Raw genomic sequence first — 19,164 nt, forward strand, 5'->3', positions numbered from 1 at the left:
GACGGTGCTTTTGAACAAACAAGTTTTGAAAGTACTTAGCTTTCTGTTTCCCTTACATCTTAATTTTCACAGTGATGTCTGTTGCTCTAAATAGATCATTTGTTTAAAACACACATACAGTCTATTACACTAATAGAAAAGTAAGAGAGAAATTGTACATAGTTGTTTTTTCTATTTCGTCTGTATGTTAACATAAGGACCTTTTTATAAGGTTAGTAAAATCTGTGCAGACAAGTTTGGATGAAAGTGAATATAACATAATCACAATATCAATTACCACTTACTGAGAGCCCATGTTATATCAGCTCCTTTCATAAAAATAACTCTTTCAAACTATAACTTTATAAAGTAGCTATCATAATTTCCTTTTATAGGTAAAACTAAGGATAGAAAATATAGAAAGGCTTAGCACACTATGCTAAGTACCAATTAAGAAGTGACAAGGCAATATTTAAAACTGAGTCAATCGGCCCTCTCCAAGATTGTGCTTCAGTATGGAAGAGTTGATGTTTAGGCATTGTCCCAGTGGCAGGTAGTATTCACTGATGCAGCCAACTGCTACCTGCTATCTAACATCAATCCTTAACCCCTGGCCTTGGCTTTTTCATTTGCTAGCTGTTTCAGTTCAGTTCAGTTACTCAGTTGTGTCCAACTCTTTGTGACTCCATGGACTGCAGCATGCTAGGCTTCCCTGTTCATCACCAACTCCTGGAGATTGCTCAAACTTATGTCCATTGAGTTGGTGATGCCATCCAGCTATATCATCCTCTGTCACCCATTTCTCTTCCTGCCTTTGATCTTTTTCAGCATCAGGTTCTTTTCCAATGAGTCAGTTCTTCACATCAGGTGGCCAAAATATTGGAGATTCAGCTTCAGCATCAGTCCTTCCAATGAATATTCAGGACTAATTTCCTATAGGATGACTGGTTTGATCTCCTTGCAGTCCAAGGGACTCTTAAGAGTCTTTTCCAACACCACAGCTCAAAAGCATCAATTCATCAGTGCTCAACTTTATGGTCCAACTCTCACATCCACACATGACTACTGGAAAAATGAGAGATTTGACTATATGGATCTTTGTCAGCAAAGTAATGTCTCTGCTTTTTAATCTGCTGTCATGACAACCTATGTTGTCATAGGTTTTCTTCCAAGGAGCAAGGGTCTTTTAATTTCGTGGCTGCTGTCACCATCTGCAGTGATTTTGGAGTCCAAGAAAACAAAGTCTGTCACTGTTTCCATTGTTTTCCCATCAATTTGCCATGAAATGATGGGACTGGATGCCATGATCTTAGTTTTCTGAATGTTGAGCTTTGAACCAGCTTTTTCACTCTTCTCTTTCACTTTCATCAAGAGGCCCTTTAGTTCCTCTTTGCTTTCTGCCATAAGGGTGGTGTCATCCATATATCTGAGGTTATTGATATTTCTTCTGGCAATCTTGATTCCAGCTTGTGCTTCCTCCAGCACACCATTTCATATGATATACTACCCTTCATATAAGTTAAATAAGCAGGGTGACAATATACAGCCTTGATGTACTCCTTATCCAATTTGGAACCACTCCATTGTTCCATGTCCAGTTCTAACTGTTGCTTCTTGACCTGCAAACAGGTATCTAAAGAGTCAAATATGGTGGTCTGGTATTCCCATCTCTTGAGGAATTTTCCACAGTTTGTTGTGATTCACACAGTCAAAGGCTTTAGCATAGTCAATGAAATGGAAGTAGATGTTTTTCTGGGATTCTCTTGCTTTTTCGATGATCCAAAGGATGTTGGCAATTTGACCTCTGTTTCTTCTTCCTTTTCTAAATCCAGCTTGAACATCTGGAATTTCTCAGTTCACCAGCTGTTGAAGCCTTGCTTGGAGAATTTTGAGCATTATTTTGCTAACCTGTGAGATGAGTTCAACTGTGTGGCAGTTTGAACATTCTTTGGCATTGCCTTTTTTTGGGATTGGAATGAAGCTGACCTTTTCCAGTCCTGTGGTTACTGCTGAGTTTTCCAAACTTGCTGGCATATTGAGTGCAGCACTTTCACAGCATCATCTTTCAGGATTTGAAATAGCTCAATTGGAATTCCATCAACTCCACTAGCTTTGTTTGTAGTGATGCTTCCTAAGTCCCATTTGACTTCACCTTCTGAGATGTCTGGCTCTAGGTGAGTGATCACACCATCATGATTATCTGGGTCATGAAGATCTTTTCTGCAGAGTTGTTCTGTGTATTCTTGCCACCTCTTCTTAATGTCTTCTGCTTCTGTTAGGTCCATACCATTTATGTCCTTTATTGTGCCCATCCTTGCATGAAATGTTTCCTTGTTATCTCTAATTTTCTTGAAGAGATCTCTAGTCCTTCCCATTCTATTGTTTTCCTCTATTTCTTTGCCTTGATCCTTCAAGAAGGCTTTCTTGTCTCTCCTTGCTATTCTTTGGAACTCTGCATTTGAATGATATGTCTTTCCTTTTCTCTAGCTATTTAGACTGTGGTAAATTGGTTAACCTCTCTTTGACAAAGTTTATCTTGTTCAGATTGAATGAAACAATTCATAATTGTCTAAGTGACTGTCTTATACTAAGTGATCAGTCAAGATGCTATTATTTGTTACTCTTACTATATTAACATTGTTTTGCTTTACTTTATAAGATAACTGTCTTGTGCTAGATGTACATCTTGGTCTGAGAAAATCAGAAGCTTCCCAGAAAATATTTTTGGCATCATTAACAAATTGATGTACTTGATGAACTACAGCTGTGTTGTTGATCTAGCCAGTGAACTGTAGCTATGTAACTAGTCTTCAGCCCTAGGTCTTAAAAGGGAAGATACTACAGAAAATAGCTGCCGATGGAATTTGTAGTCCCTATTTTCAGTCTTACCATTGAAAGAACTGATTCCCCTTAGGGCCAACTATGATTTCTCACAGTGCATCTCTCTTTCCTACTGTTTGAGGCAACATGAAAGAGTGATTGTTAGCAGAAGATGATTTTTGGTGTAGAACAAGAAAGATAAAATATGACTGGGAAAGGGAAAAATTTTTAAAATGTTTATCTAAAGCACAGATAATTATAATTCCAACCAAAAAGAAAATAATTTAGACATCTTTTCTTGTCTAAGAAGAAGACAAGAAAAGAAAAACTCTCATCCTTTCTTGACAGTTATGAGATAATACACAGCATGCCTGGTTAAATTTTAACTTTAGATAAGCAACAAATATTTTAGCATAAAAATGCCCCAAATATTTTATGATACTTACTTATACTTTTAAACAAGTTATTTTAAATCTGAAATTCAAATTTCATTGGATGTCCTATATTTTTATTCACAAGACCTGGCAGCCCTGCTTAGAATGATCACAACCAGTTATTATCTAATTGGCTCAGGCATTTTCAAACTTTCTAATTTCACACTGAAGTTGGAGGCAGGACATGAAGCCAGGCTTTGGAATATGGAGTCCCAGGCTGAGTGTATCTGCATAATTATTCACTCAGTCGTGTCCAACCCTTTGCAATCCCATGGACTATAGCATCAGGCTCTTCTGTCCAAGAGATTCTCCAGATAAGAATGTTGGAGTGGGTAGCTATTTCCTCCTCCAGGGGATCTTCCCAGCCCAGGGACTGAACCCATGTCTCCTGCATTCAGGCAGCTTCTTTACTGATGAGCCACTGGGGAAGTCCCACCAGACTGGGTCTGATACCAAGGAAACATTCATAATGAAGCATATGTACTGAACGAGACCAGCCTCCCATCTCCTATACTTCCTAGTACATAGCCTATATTTTTGTTGAAATGTGAAATGTTTTTTCTCTAATCCTAAACTTTCCTTGATTTATTACTCACCTTTTCTTTACCCTAGGGTACCCTTCTCTGTCATATTTTACCCATTAAATTCTTAAATAATGTAGTGTTGTAGAAGACTCTTGAGAGTCTCTTGGACTGCAAGGAGATCCAGCCAGTAAATCCTATAGGAAATAAGACCTGAATATTCACTGGAAGGACTGAAGCTGAAGCTGAAGCTCCAATACTTTGGCCACCTGATGTGAAGAACTGACTCATTGGAAAGGACTCTGATGCTGGGAAAGACTGAAGGCAGGAAGAGAGGGGGACAACAGAGGATGAGATGGTTTGATGGCATCACTGACTTGATGGACATAAATTTGAGCAAGCTTCGAGAGTTGGTGATGGACACGGAAGCCTGGCATGTTGCAATCCATGCCATCGCAAAGAGTCAGACATGACTGAGTGACTGAACTGAACTGAAGCCCTATTTAGAAATGGCTAATTGCCCCCTAAAAGTTGACATAAAGTTGTTGGACCAAGGATGGTTTTTTACAGTAGAATGTCATCAGAAGTGAGGTATCTTATTTCTGGGCCAAGGTGATCAAGAAGAAAGTGTGTTTTCTTCCCCTCTTCTTTCTCCTTTTGCTACTTTAGTATAGATGGGCATAAAGATATGGGAGGCCATTTGTTGTGGAAAAAGTAATCACAAGATAGAAGCATACTGGGTTTGTGTATTATATTTTTGAGGACAGATACCTGATGATCAGAAAAGTGTATTTGAAATTTTACAGAAACAAGATATGAACTTATAATGTTTTCTTTTAATGTTACCACTAGACTATTCAGGTAAGACCTAAATCAAATCCCTTATGATTATACAGTGGAAGTGAGAAATAGATTTAAGGGACTAGACCTGATAGACAGAGTCCCTGATGAACTATGGACAGATGTTCGTGAAACGGTACAAGAGATAGGGATCAAGACCATCCCCATGGAAAAGAAATGCAAAAAAGCAAAATGGCTGTCTGAGGAGGCCTTACAAATAGCTGTGAAAAGAAGAGAAGTGAAAAGCAAAGGAGAAAAGGAAAGATATTCCCATTTGAATGCAGAGTTCCAAAGAATAGCCAGGAGAGATAAGAAAGCCTTCCCCAGCGATCAATGCAAAGAAATAGAGGAAAAAAACAGAATAGGAAAGACTAGAAATCTCTTCAAGAAAATTAGAGATGCCAAGGGAACATTTCATGCAAAGATGGGTTTGATAAAGGACAGAAATCGTATGGACCTAACAGAAGCAGAAGGTATTAAGAAGAGGTGGCAAGAATACACAGAAGAACTGTACAAAAGAGATCTTCATGACCCAGATAATCATGATGGTGTGATCACTCACGTAGAGCCAGACATTCTGGAATGTGAGGTCAAGTGGGCCTTAGAAAGCATCACTACGAACAAAGCTAGTGGAGGTGATGGAATTCCAGTTGAGCTATTTCATCCTGAAAGATGATGCTGTGAAAGTGCTGCACTCAATATGCCAGCAAATTTGGAAAACTCAGCAATGGCCACAGTACTGGAAAAGGTCAGTTTTCATTCCAATCCCAAAGAAAGGCAATGCCAAAGAATACTCAAACTACTCCACAATTGCACTCATCTCACACGCTAGTAAAATAATGCTCAAAATTCTCCAAGCTAGGCTTCAGCAATATGTACACCGTGAACTTCCAGATGTTCAAACTGGTTTTAGAAAAGGCAGAGGAACCAGAGATCAAATTGCAAACATCTGCAGGATCATCGAAGAAGCAAGAGAGTTCCAGAAAAACATCTATTTCTGCTTTATTGACTATGCCAAAGCCTTCGACTGTGTGGATCACAATAAACTGTGGAAAATTCTGAAAGAGATGGGAATACCAGACTACCTGACCTGCCTCTTGAGAAACCTATATGCAGGTCAGGAGGCAACAGTTAGAACTGGACATGGAACAACAGACTGGTTTCAAATAGGAAAACGAGTACACCAAGGCTGTATATTGTCACCCTGCTTATTTAACTTATATGCAGAGTACATCATGAGAAACACTGGGCTGGAGGAAGCACAAGCTGGAATCAAGATTGCCGGGAGAAATATCAATAACATCAGATATGCAGATGACACCACCCTTATGGCAGAAAGTGAAGAGGAACTAAAAAGCCTCTTGATGAAGGTGAAAGAGGAAATGAAAAAGTTGGCTTAAAGCTTAACATTCAGAAAACTAAGATCATGGCATCTGGTCCCATCACCTCATGGGAAATAGATGGGGAAACAGTGGAAACAGTGTCAGACTTTATTTTGGGGGGCTCCAAAATCACTGCAGATGGTGAATGCAGCCATGAAATTAAAAGACACTTACTCCTTGGAAGGAAAGTTATGACCAACCTAGATAGCATATTAAAAAGCAGAGACATTACTTTGTCAACAAAGGTCCGTCTAGTCAAGGCTATGGTTTTTCCAGTGGTCATGTATGAATGTGAGAGTTAGACTGTGAAGAAGGCTGAGGGCCAAAGAATTGATGCTTTTGAACTGTGGTGTTGGAGAAGACTCTTGAGAGTCCCTTGGACTGCAAGGAGATCCAACCAGTCCGTCCTAAAGGAGACCAGTCCTGAGTGTTCATTTGAAGGACTGATGCTGAAGCTGAAGCTCCAATACTTTGGTCACCTCACGCGAAGAGTTGACTCATTGGAAAAGACCCTGATGCTGGGAGGGATTGAGGGCAGGAGGAGAAGGGGACAACAGAGGATGAGATGGCTGGATGTCATCACCAACTCGATGGACATGAGTTTGAGTAAACTCCGGGAGTTTGTGATGGACAGGGAGGCCTGGCATGCTGTGATTCATGGGGTTGCAAAGAGTCAGACACAACTGAGCGACTGAACTGAACTGAACTGAATGTTTTCCTAACATATAGCATATAATGAATCATACCCTATACTCTGAAGCTTTTATCAATGAATTAAATAAGAATCTTATCAGGCACTAAATGTATATATAAGAGTACTTGAGTTCACTGTCTAGTCATAACAAGGCATCAGATTTGTTGAGATCTATACGTCAAGTACTATGCTGACCACTTTATCCTTACTACTTCATTTAATCCTCGTAATAAACCTGTTAGAAAGATACTATTATTAATTCATTCTACTGATAAAGAAATGGCATAAGAATAGAGAAATTTCTTAAGATCTTTGAGTCAAACATTCAAAGATGTCAAGAAATTTTCTGATTGTTAGGCAATTAAGTGCATAAATTGAGTTTCAATCCCAGACAATTTGATTTTGGAGCCTAAATACTGAATCAATACTGAAATACAGCATGACTCATGTTACTGAATAGTAAAGTAAATGGTAAAGAAAGACTAGACAATTTTACTAGGGCAGTGATACCCAGAGAGCCTTCTCAGATTCTTGAGCTGAGTATAAAAGGAGGAAGTGTTATCAAATTGCAAATGCTTCCTATGTCCTGCTAAAAAGGTTTTGTCTACCCAAAAAATGGTGAGGAGCCATTAAATAGTTAAAAGGAGAGGTGACAGAGTGACATTCTTCCCAGCTTTCCCCAATACTTTTTTTTTTTTTTTTTTTCAGAAAATACTCAGACCTGTCCTACAAAGCCAAATACTTGGTTTTTAAAGCACTGAAGAAAGTGAATTCCTTTTTGTAGACTTTTCTGGAAGAAACTTACTCATTCTGAACTGTTTGTGCTTTTTTCATTGTTGTTGCTTCCTTTTCACTTCTGGCTCTCTGAGAAAGCATTCCAAAATGTCAATATTCAAATAAGACCTATGATGAGAACAGCATGCTATATTAGTAATAGAAAAACAAGGTTGTAAACTCTGCTTCAAAGACTTCATGTTGCTCTTGGCTGTAACTGGGGAAGAGACTTGAAGCAGGCATATGAAATACGAAAGTACAAATGCTGCTTTAAATAGAACAGTAGTTGAGTAGCATGGGTAGACCTGAAACAGATGTTAAGTTTGTCTGCTGCAAAATAGACACTCCCTCACTAAATATACATGAAATAAATTAAGAACAAGAGAGATATTTTCCCCTCATTTGTATTCATATCAATGGATATGGATTGCTCAGCACATTCTTCTTTTTTTAAAAAAATTACTTATTTTTAATTGGAGGACAATTGCTTTACAATATTGTGTGGTTTCTGCCATATATCAACTTGAATCAGCCATAGGTACACATATGTCCCCCTCTTCTTGAACTTCCCTCCTACCTCCCATCCCATCCCACCCGTCTAGGTAGTCACAGAGCACCAGATTTGAGCTCCCTGTGTCACAGAGCAAATTTCCACTAGCTATCTATATTATATATGGTAATATATGTGTTTCAATGCTATTCTCTGTATTCATCCCACCCTCTCCTTCCCCCACTGTGTCCATAAGTCTGTTTATGTCTGCATCTCCATTGCTGCCCTGCAAATAGCTTCATTAGTACCATATTCCTATATTCCATATATTGTATATGTATTAATATATAATGTTTGTTTTTCTCTTTCTGACTTACTTTATAAGTTGAAGGGAATCAGGCAGCTGGGCAGGGATGAATAATCTGCTTATTAAGACTTAGTCTTTCAATCCTCTCATCCACTAAACGCGAATTGGAAATAAAACTAAATGCCAAAGGACAAAAATTTTTGCTTTGTAGGAAAGACTGTTGCACTCACTTTTGGTCAAAGTGGTAAGGTTTACATAGTGGGTTGGAGATAATATTTGAGGCTTGTTCATGGTATGGACCATTTGAGTTTTCTGTGCTTGGCACATCATAGGCATTCAATAAATGCTTGTTTGCTGGAATAATAGAGGAAAGAGGACTTTGTGGTGTTCAGTTCAGACTGGCAATTTAATATGCTCCACTATATCATATCTCAATAGGAGACAAGAGGAGTGAGGAAGACAACTGGGGACAAAGGAGTGAATGGGACAGGTGTTTGCAGATGGCATTGGTGTCAGACAGATAAGAGGGTTTTAGATGCTGGCTTTGCCTCTTATTTGTGGCATGACATGAAGCAAGTCACTTGGTCTTTCTGAACCCTTTTTCATATGTAAAATGTAAATAATTTCACCTATATCATCTGAGGATTCAATCAGATAAAAAAATGTAATGTAAATACTTGATAAAAGCCAGTTGGATAGCAGGTATTTAGTTTGAGGTCACTGACCGGTAAAGACAAGGATGACAGTCTCCAAGGGCTCACTGATTAGGCCACATAGACTATTCATGGCCAGCATCATCTAACTTGTTAGTTCCACTACATACCACTGCTAAATATTCTGCCTCTCACCTCTGCCTAAAGAAACCATCATATCACACCATGCAATAAATCAGTGCATTTAATTGTGACCTCAGGTCATCAAGAAAAGTGTAGAGTTACATTCAAAAGTGTAATAAGAAGGAAGTATATATTGCTTTTAAAGGAAGATCTTGATCCACTTTGAATAATGTCTGTTTTTCTGAAGATCAAGTCGTTAGCCATGGATTCATGCAGGCAATTCACTTGCTAGAAGACTGAAATCCTAATGAGTCTAGGCCAATGAACTATTCTTAGAGTAGCTTTGCCTCATTAACTCTTGGAGAAATTAGCTCACAGGTTCAGATAAAATGAAGCCTTGTAAATGGGAGTGTTCTGTTCAGATAAGCAAAGTCTCAAAGCACCAAGGCAAAGACTCCTCAAAGCAGGACTGGGGAGTGGCCTTCAGACAGTGGCTTTGCCTACAGAGCAAGGCCAACCAGGGCTTATGTAACAGAGGGCCTCTTTAACTCCAGCAGGAAACCCTAGGTCCAGACGAATCTTGCTTCAGACGCTGCTAGGTAGCAGCTTGACTGCCTTCTTTCTTCTTCCTTCCCCATGAAAGAGAGACTCAGAGCACATTTTTCCCTCACAGCCTGAATTCATTAGATTTATTTTTTTTCCTCTAGACCATGCTGTGGAGGTTGAATTGCCTTCATTCATAAGCTGACTCCAGACCAAGAGAAAGAGACAGCAAGATCCAGCTATCACACCTCGTAAAATGTGTCCACGAGCTAATATTGGATGAATGATCCTAAATAACAAGGGTACTCAGGAACCCATACTAGAATCCCAACACTTTTCACAGGTTTAGGGGCATGAAGATGCTTTGAGTTTAACATTAAAATGAAAGACCCTCCTGCTTACCCTTGAACATCATTTCATTCCTGGTTCCAGATGGTTCTCTGGGGTTTTCCTTTTTTCCACTCCAAACAAACCACTTGCTCTTAAAGGGAAAAGGTGTATTGAGCTTAAAGGTGTATCAGAGGCAATGATTTAAAAATCAGATTAGTTTCAGCCAGAGAACCCCATTCCCTTCTTCTTGAACTATCTTTTCCTACTCCTGCTCACTAGCACTGTTCATAATTATATCTGCTGTCATAATGCTATTGCTTTTGGCAATAAACACTTAGCACATTGCTACTGGTTTTTGCCAGGAAAGCATGGCCCATTCAGATTTATGGTCTAGAAGATGCTAGACTAACTTTCACACCATACTTCATTCCATAAAAGAAAGTGATTATATTAAAAGCCAGCTCTCTACCCACGTCCATCTCCCCCTCCTTTTCCCCTGATTCAGGACAAGTTGCAGATTGGATATGAGAAGGACAGTGGCTAAATAAGACAAGAACTTGAAATCTGACTTGAAGTCTATTTTTCCTGTCAGAATATATTTCTCTTTGTTCTTCAAAGCAAAAATAAACCAGAGGCAAAATCATAAATAAAACAGAAATTTCCCAATAATGTCTGATCATTTATCCCACATATGTACCTTTTTAACACCTCTATTAATCCCCTCTGTACCCCAAACATTCATCTTATTGAAGTCAGCAAGGCAGAGAACACAATAGGCTTTGGAATCAGATATACACGCGTTCAGGTTCACTAAATCTCTTTGGGTCCCAGTATGCCTATTTTTAAATGTTAATAGTTGGCATAAGAGCATGTTTTGTGGCTAGTGTGAGGGGGCTTAAAGAAAAACCAATGCTGAAGTCTGTGGGTGCAGGATTGGCATGTACAAAAAATCTAGCTTCCTTCTTTCCTTCCCCCTTCCCATTTCACTGCCCATCAGGTTTTCTCTGTAAGCTTATGTATCTTTTTAATGACCATCTTCCGACATCTGACCTATGCAAAAATACTGTGGGTACCCACCTTCCTCTTCCTTATTTACCTGTTTCCTTTCCCAGGCTCAGAACATTGAGAACAAATGAGTGGTTACTGGTGAGGAGAGGAGTGGATCGGTAAGGGGGATTAAGAGGTGCAAACTACTGGGCATGAAATAAATAAGTTACAAGGATGTAATATACAGCACAAGGAATATAGCCAATGTTTTACAATAACATTATATGGAGTATAGTCTATAAAAATATCAAATTACTTTTTGTATACCTAATATAATATTAAATTAATTATACCTCAATAAAAAAAGAACAGTTCTTTGCCTTTTGTTGTTCTGATAACCTAACCATAGAGAAAAATGGATGCACTTGGTCACTGTGTTGCTGCTTTCAGGTGACAGCCTCATTTTAATAAAAATGGAGACAACATCTTAACCCAAAATGCTGAGGCCCTTAAATAATTTAACTTGGCAAACATTGATTGAATTCTTGGTAATGTAACAGATGAAATACATGTTTGGAATGACACAGAGAAAAGACTTGGCCCTTTCCCTCACATGATTTGTTGTCTGGTGTGGAAGACACACCAGGAATAAGTTTTAAAAGATTGTATTCCAATGTGTTAGAAGAGAAGGTGAACCAAAAGTCACTAGAGTATGTAGAAGGAGATGAAGTCCAGCCAGAGAAACTGAAGAGCTGTTCATACAGGAGTCATGTTTGAGCTAAATCATGGAGTAGCTTGTGTAAAGACCCAGCAGCTAAAGATGAAAAGTGCTTTTGCAAAATAGCGAGGAAAATATGGTGACTGTGTGGATGCAGAAAGCTGTCTACCATATCGTTGAACAAAGGATGTTGTGGCCATCAACTAATCATTCACTGCAGCCAACCCCAGATGTGTACGTGCTGGGAATTCGGGAAAGAGAAAACCAGGATACTGGCCCTAGTTAGCTAAGGTGCATATCAAAGAAATGATTTCAGTTAAGTCCAGACTCTTACATCTTTCCATAAAGAGAAAAGTGCCAAGTTCATTAACTCCAGATGTTTGGTTTTCTTTAATTAACAGCAATTTCTTGAAGCTCCGACTACCTGGGTTTTTGTTTGGTTTGTTGCTGTTGCTTTTGCAAAAAACTGCATATCCTTGACCCTTCTGTTACCTCATTGGAACAGTCCTTCAGAACTGAGAGGCTGTCTCCTGGGTTTAAGTCTTCAGTATGTCCACCGAATAAAATGTAATGCTCAAGTTTTAGTTTGTGCTGTGTTTTCCAGTTGACAACTGTAATACAAATTACAAGTTGGAAGTGCATGCTGTAGTAGAAAATAAAATTATAAGTGCAGTTAGATTAAAAAAATAAAATAAAATAAATGCAGTTAGATATAGAGTTGAGGGCTCTGCTTCACAGCTTGAGCCAAGTGAACTTTTCACTTGAGATATAAATCTACTATAGATTCTAAAGCAGGAATGACCATGATTACTTATATGTGTTAGAGAGGCACTCTGGTGACAGATTTGTATTGGAACCAGCGAGAAGCTGGTACTAGGCTGACCAGTTGGAAAGTGGTTGCTAGAATTCAGGTCCACATAACATAGCAATAGCTGTCAGAGGGTGATGAAGTGACAGAAGGAAGGAACAGATGGCAGGGACATTTCAGACCAAAGACAACAGAGCTTGGATTCTTCACGAAGTGTAGAAAGTTCCAGAGAAGGAAAAGTTAAAGATTAATCTAGGCTATTTACCCTGGAAGCCTAAAAGCATGGAGATTCCACTAGTGAAATGGGTAAGTGGCAAGTTTGGTTTGGAGTTTGCAATAGAACAAATAGAGTGCAGGCAGATTTTTCCTGATCTTGGACAGCATTAAACTCACTGGGCCACAATTTTCTCATCTATAAAATAAACATCATGATTCATGTTGTGTTTATCTCACTGGGTTGCTGTGAAAATCAGGCAAGGTCATGAGGGTATCTGTTTTCTAAATTATCAAATATATTCCCAAATGAGAGGTCAATGAAACCATTTAAAACCCCTATGCTGCCCATAGTGACAATTCTATATATGTTGGCATGGGGCTTCCCACACATGAAACCCACACCCTGACCTATTGCAAAATGAGTTTTTAAGAAGAGCAATCTCAAGAAAATGCTCTCTAAATATCACATTTTTAATATCTGACCCAGCAGTCTTACTGCAAAAATGTTCTGAATTGAATCAGCTGCTTTTAGGGTTTTGACCAAAACGGTTTTCAAAATAAAAAAGAACAAAAGCTATTGTTTTATAAGCCAACTTTCATTGAGCAGCTTCAGGTATGAATGAGGGCAGGCACCAAAAGGGGCCTGAAATGTGAAAATGAATTAAATCTAGCAACATGAATGCTATGAAATCTTTTTTACTATCAAGCTAGCCAGGGGATTTGATATGTCTTTACTTCTAAGTGTCACCTGTACATTCTTTGTAGATTCACTGTACAGACCTACACATGATTATATTATGTGTAGTTTTCTAGGAGTTCTGATATTGGAAAGAGAATCACAGATGTAGTCTTCTGAGAGGATGTGATTTCTGTGCCTGATTCCCTGCGCAAAAATGTAAGAAGCTAGTTGAGAAAAAGGGGCATGTGAACAGATGTACCCATGGACATCTGGTTAGAGGTTCTTTATTTGTCTTAAGTCTAATTATGACATTATATACCTATATTTATATCTATATGTATTCTGTATACATGTATATGAAATTTTGTTTGTCCATTAAGGATGTACGTATGAATGTATTTGTTGTTGTAGAGTCGTGTGCAATTCTTTACAGTCCCAGAGACTGCAGCATGCCAGACCTCTCTGTCCTTCACCAACTCCCGAAGTTTGCCCAAGTTCGAGTCCATTGCATTAGTGATGCCATCCAGCCATCTCATCCTCTGACATCCTCTTTTCCCTCTGCCCTCAATCTTTCCCAGCATCAGGAACTTTTCCAATGAGTCAGCTGTTTACATCAGATGACCAAAATAGTGGAGTTTCAGCTTAAGCATCAGTATTTCTGACAAACGTTCAGGGTTGATTTCCCTTAAGATTCACTGGTTTGATCTCCTTGCAGTCCAAGGGACTCTCAGGAGTCTTCTCCAGCACCACACTTCAAAGGCATCAATTCTTTGGCCCTCTGACTTCTTTACAGTCCAAATCTCATAATCTTATGTGACCACTGGGAAGACCATAACCTTGACTACTTTGTTAGAAGAGTAATATCTCTGCTTTTCAACACTCTGTCTAGGTTTGTCATAGCTTTCCTGCCAAGAAGCAAACATCTTCTGATTTCATGTCCGCCATCATCATCCACAGTGATTTTAGAGTCCAAGAAGAGGAAATTTGTCATTACTTTCACCTTTTCCCCCTCTATACATATCTATGAATGTATGTATGTATGTGTGTGTGTATATATATATATATGTACATATATATATATATATGGAATAAATATATTCCACTTGTTTATACCTGGCCTTTGTTCTGGAAGAAATTAAGGCAGCCTTAAAGCTAATATTAAGGGCAAATAAATAGATGAGGAAATTGAAACAGAAGGGAAGTTTTATGGACTGAATGTCCATTCCCTCCAAAATTCATACACTGAAATCTAATCCCCACGGTGATGGTATTTGGAGGTGGTACTCTTACAAAGTAATTAGGTCATAAGGATAAAATCTTCATGAGTGGGATTAATACCTTTATGAAAACACTAACCTAGCACTAAACTAGCTTATTCTCTTTCTACCTTGTGAGAATACAAGGAAAAATTGGCAATCTGCATCCTGAAAGAGGGTTTTCACCCAAAACCAACAATGCTGACACCAAATCTGGGACTTTTAAGCCTCCAGAAATATTGGCAATAGATTTCTCTTTTTTATAAGACATCTAGTCTCTGGTAATTTGTTATAACAGCCTGAGATGACTAAAATAATAAGAGAAAACAATAAATCTAGGGATAGCACAAACAAAAACTAGCCACCATACATTCTTGAAGAATTGCCACCTAATTCTGGCTTTAGATTTATTAATAGCCGAGGTAAACATGAAAGTATGCTCAGTGACCATGGGTATTTCAGAGGCACACAGTTATTGGTGGTTTCTGTTGTGAAACCTCAGAAAGGCAACACCTTAGAATATAGTGGACAACATGATCATTGTAGATATTATGCAAAGTTTCATCTGATTGTATTTATGATAATTTTCCTCAATGAATGAAAGTCAGTGTCCTAACACTGAAATGCCACAAATCAATGTGTATGAAGAGCATTTTCTAACTAATTAACAAAATGGAAATTCATACTATAGATTAAAAGTACTATATCAAAATCAAATTTACTGAAGTTGATAACTATTCTGTGGGTACAACTTCTTTCTTGCCCCTTGATTGTTTGCTTAATTTATTCAAGACTATATATACAAAAAGATCTTAATGATCCAGATAACCATGATGCTGTGATCACTCACCTAGAGCCAGACATCCTAGAGTGTGAGATCAAGTGGGCCTTAGGAAGTATCACTATGAGCAAAGCTAGTGGAGATGATAGAATTCCAGCTGAGTTATTTCAAATCCTAAAAGATGATGCTGTGAAAGTGCTGCACTCAATATGCCAGCAAATTTGGAAAACTCAGCAGTGGCCACAGGACTGGAAAAGGTCAGTTTTCATTCCAATCCCAAAGAAAGGCAATGCCAAAAAAATGTTCAAACTACCACACAATTGTATACATCTCACACACTAGCCAAGTAATGCTCAACATTCTCCAAGCAAGGCTTCAACAGTTTGTGAGCCAAGAGCTCCAGACATTCAAGCTGGATTTAGAAAAGGCAGAGGAACCAGAGATCAAATTGCCAACATGCACTGGATCATCGAAAAAGCAAGAGAATACCAGAAAAACATCTACTTCTGTTTCACTGACTATGCTAAAGTCTTTGATTGTGTGGATCACAACAAACTGCCTCCTGAGAAACCTGTATGCAGGTCAAGAAGCAACAGTTAGAATCAGACATGGAACAATGGACTGGTTCCAAATTGGGTAAGGAGTACATCAAGGCTTTATATTGCTATCCTGCTTATTTAACTTATATGCAGATTACATCATGCAAAATGCTGAGCTGGATGAAGCACAAGCTGGAATCAAGATTGCCAGGAGAAATATCAATAACCTCAGGTATGCAGTTGACACCACCTGTATGGCAGGAAGCAAAGAGGAACTGAAGAGCCTCTTGATGAAAGTGAAAGAGGAGAGTGAAAAAGTTGGCTCAAAACTCAACATTCTCAAAACTGAGATCATGGCATCAGGTCCCATCACTTCATGGCAAATAGATGGGGAAACAATGGAAACAGTGGCAGACTTCATTTTCTTGGACTCCAAAATCACCACAGATGGTGACTGTCGCCATGAAATTAAAAGACACTTGCTCCTTGGAAAAAAACTATGACAAATCTAGACAATGTATTGAAAAGCAGAGACATTACTTTACTGACAAAGGTCCATCTAGTCAAAGCTATGGTTTTTCCAGTAGTCGTGTATGGATGTGAGAGTTTCACCATAAAGCTGAGCACTGACAAACTGATGCCTTTCAACTGTAGTGTTGGGAAAGACTCTTGAGAGTCCCTTGGACTGCAAGGAGATCCAACCAGTCCATCCTGAAGGAAATCAGTCCTGAATATTCATTGGAAGGACTGATGTTGAAGTTGAAACTCCAATACTTTGGCCACCTGATGTGAAAAAGATTCTGATGTTGGGAAAGATTGAAGGCAGGAGGAGAAAGGGATACCAGAGAATGAGATAGTTGGATGTCGTCACCAACTTGATGAACATGAGTTTGAGCAAGCTCCGGGAATTGGTGACGATCAGGGAAGCCTGGCATGCTACAGTCATGGGGTCACAAAGAGTTGGATGTGACTGAGTGACTGAACTGAACTATATATCATTGGTCCCCAACCTTTTTGTACCTGGGATCAGTTTCATTTAAGACAACTTTTCTATGGACCAGTGGTGGGGGGATGCTTTTGGGATGATTCAAACATATTATACTTATTATGCACTTTATCTCAATTATTATTACATTGTGGTATATAATGAAATAATTATACAACTCACCATAATGCAGAATCAGATCATCAGGCATTAGATTCTCATAAGCAGCATGCAACCTTAGACCTTCACAAGCACAGTTCATAGTAGAGTTCATACTCCTATGAGAATCTAATGCTGCTGCTGATCTGACAGGAGGCAGATCTCAGGTGGTAATGTGAGTGATGGTGAGTGGCTGTAAATATACAGCAGCAGTCCCTGGCCTGGGGGCTGGGGACACATGCTATATATAATGAAACACAAAATAGCTGAAAAAACTCACATTTTAATGACTTGACTTTGTTTTTAAAAGAAAATTTAAAAAATATTTTTACAAAGCTGATATATTCATAATGCAGACATTTTAGAATACAAAACCAGAATTAAAATCACTCAAGTCTTATTTATTATTCAAATATTTTCTATGTATATGCATTTACAAAAATGGAACTATTTCATAGTAGTTTTGAAATTGCCTTTTGTAAGCTTAATATAAATTGCTTTCTATAAAATTTTGTCTTTTAAACAGTTGGATGTGATTCTTAACTTTAATAGTTTATTACTGTTTATTTTCTTCTGGGGAAGTTATTAGTTGAGGTGGTTGTATGTGTATAAAGAAACTTGGAATGTAACTACCTGGTAAATTTTAGAAACTTTATATATAATGTAATTTAGGGGGAAATTCTTGCTGAGTTACCCAAATCAACCATAAGGAAAGCTAATAAACTCTAATGGACCAATTTAACCATGATGCTTCTATTTAAGCAAAACAGATTTTGGGTGATGATAGTATTTAACCTTATGGAAATTTTTTTCCCCAATAAAAGTTAAGTAATAACAATTCTGGAATAATTAAAGGCAGGTCATATTTTCTTGTGAAAACTTTTCCAGTGAACAGGAACTCCAGTTTTCAGTTTGCTTTCCGGTCTGGTTTTTAGGTGAATTTAAAAATTAGAGGTAGATGATAAATAGGAAATGAAAACATAAATGGAGAGAATTAAATCCTAAAAGCTTAATGAGTTTCCTGGTTTCAGAATGCCTGGTTAATATGATAATGGGAATATACTTGGCAAAGCACGAAAGATTGCAAATGATCTGTGATTTCTATGAATGGTTCTTAAATATGTTATCCATGGAGGGTTAAGAAAAGAAAACAACAAGACCCCTTTGCAGTTGGAAGATAATTGCTGCCTTCTCATACAACCCAACTGGTCTTCAAAGCCAACCAAGCATTTATTATTACAGTCATTTAAGGTAAAATGGGCTGTTTGCTTTACATGGAAGCCAAGTTGGAAGAAAGCACATTATGGGAAGTTTCTTCAACACAATTTCATGCAATTTGAAAATGAAATGTATTTAAGAGGGTTCAAAGAGATATATTAGTTCAGGCTGAGAAAAGTAAAGAAAATTACTAGGGACAGGGTCAGAAAGATGTGACTTTATTTGGGGGACATTAATTTACCTATTTTAATCTATCTTTCTTACTTTGAAGGTCACTGAGATGACCTTAGTTCTTCAAAAACTCCTAATTCACTTTTCTTAATCTCATCTGCTCAGAAGATTTACCCCAAAAGTACCAGGCATCATTGCTGACTTTCCTCTTGGCCTGAAAAAGAGCTGGGAGAATGCAAAATTTGAAAGAACTGGATTATCTTGCCATTTCCACTTCTTTCCAATAACATTTCATATTAAATTCCATTTTCCCAAACATCACGAGGTCTGCCACTAGCCTACCAATGCTTCATATTCTGGGTGTCTATTTACCATCAAAATATATTGGGAGCTTTAGGGTCCCAAATTCATCCCAAGGGACAAAGAGAGGAAATGGTTTAACCAGAAAATCCATACTGACTAAAATTCTGATTAATTAATGAATCCTGTCAAAAAATGATATGCTTCAATCAGCTGATGTCGTTAAGGAAATTTTAATACCTAAGACTATAAGAAGAAATACTGTTTGTCCCGGAGTTCTTTCTGTGAACATCTGTTTCATCCATGGGGAAAAACAGATCCAAATGAAGCCTTTATTTTTGGAGTCCTACTAATGAACATTGGTATCCTAAAATCTTCAGGGAAATTATAAACTGTCTCTAATTTCACGGCTGAAGAACCCAATTACAGAGAGAGTTTTCATGTTGCCCAGGGTCAA

The sequence above is a fragment of the Odocoileus virginianus genome, chromosome 10 (genome assembly GCF_023699985.2).
Source record: "Odocoileus virginianus isolate 20LAN1187 ecotype Illinois chromosome 10, Ovbor_1.2, whole genome shotgun sequence".
Lineage (NCBI taxonomy): Eukaryota > Metazoa > Chordata > Mammalia > Artiodactyla > Cervidae > Odocoileus > Odocoileus virginianus.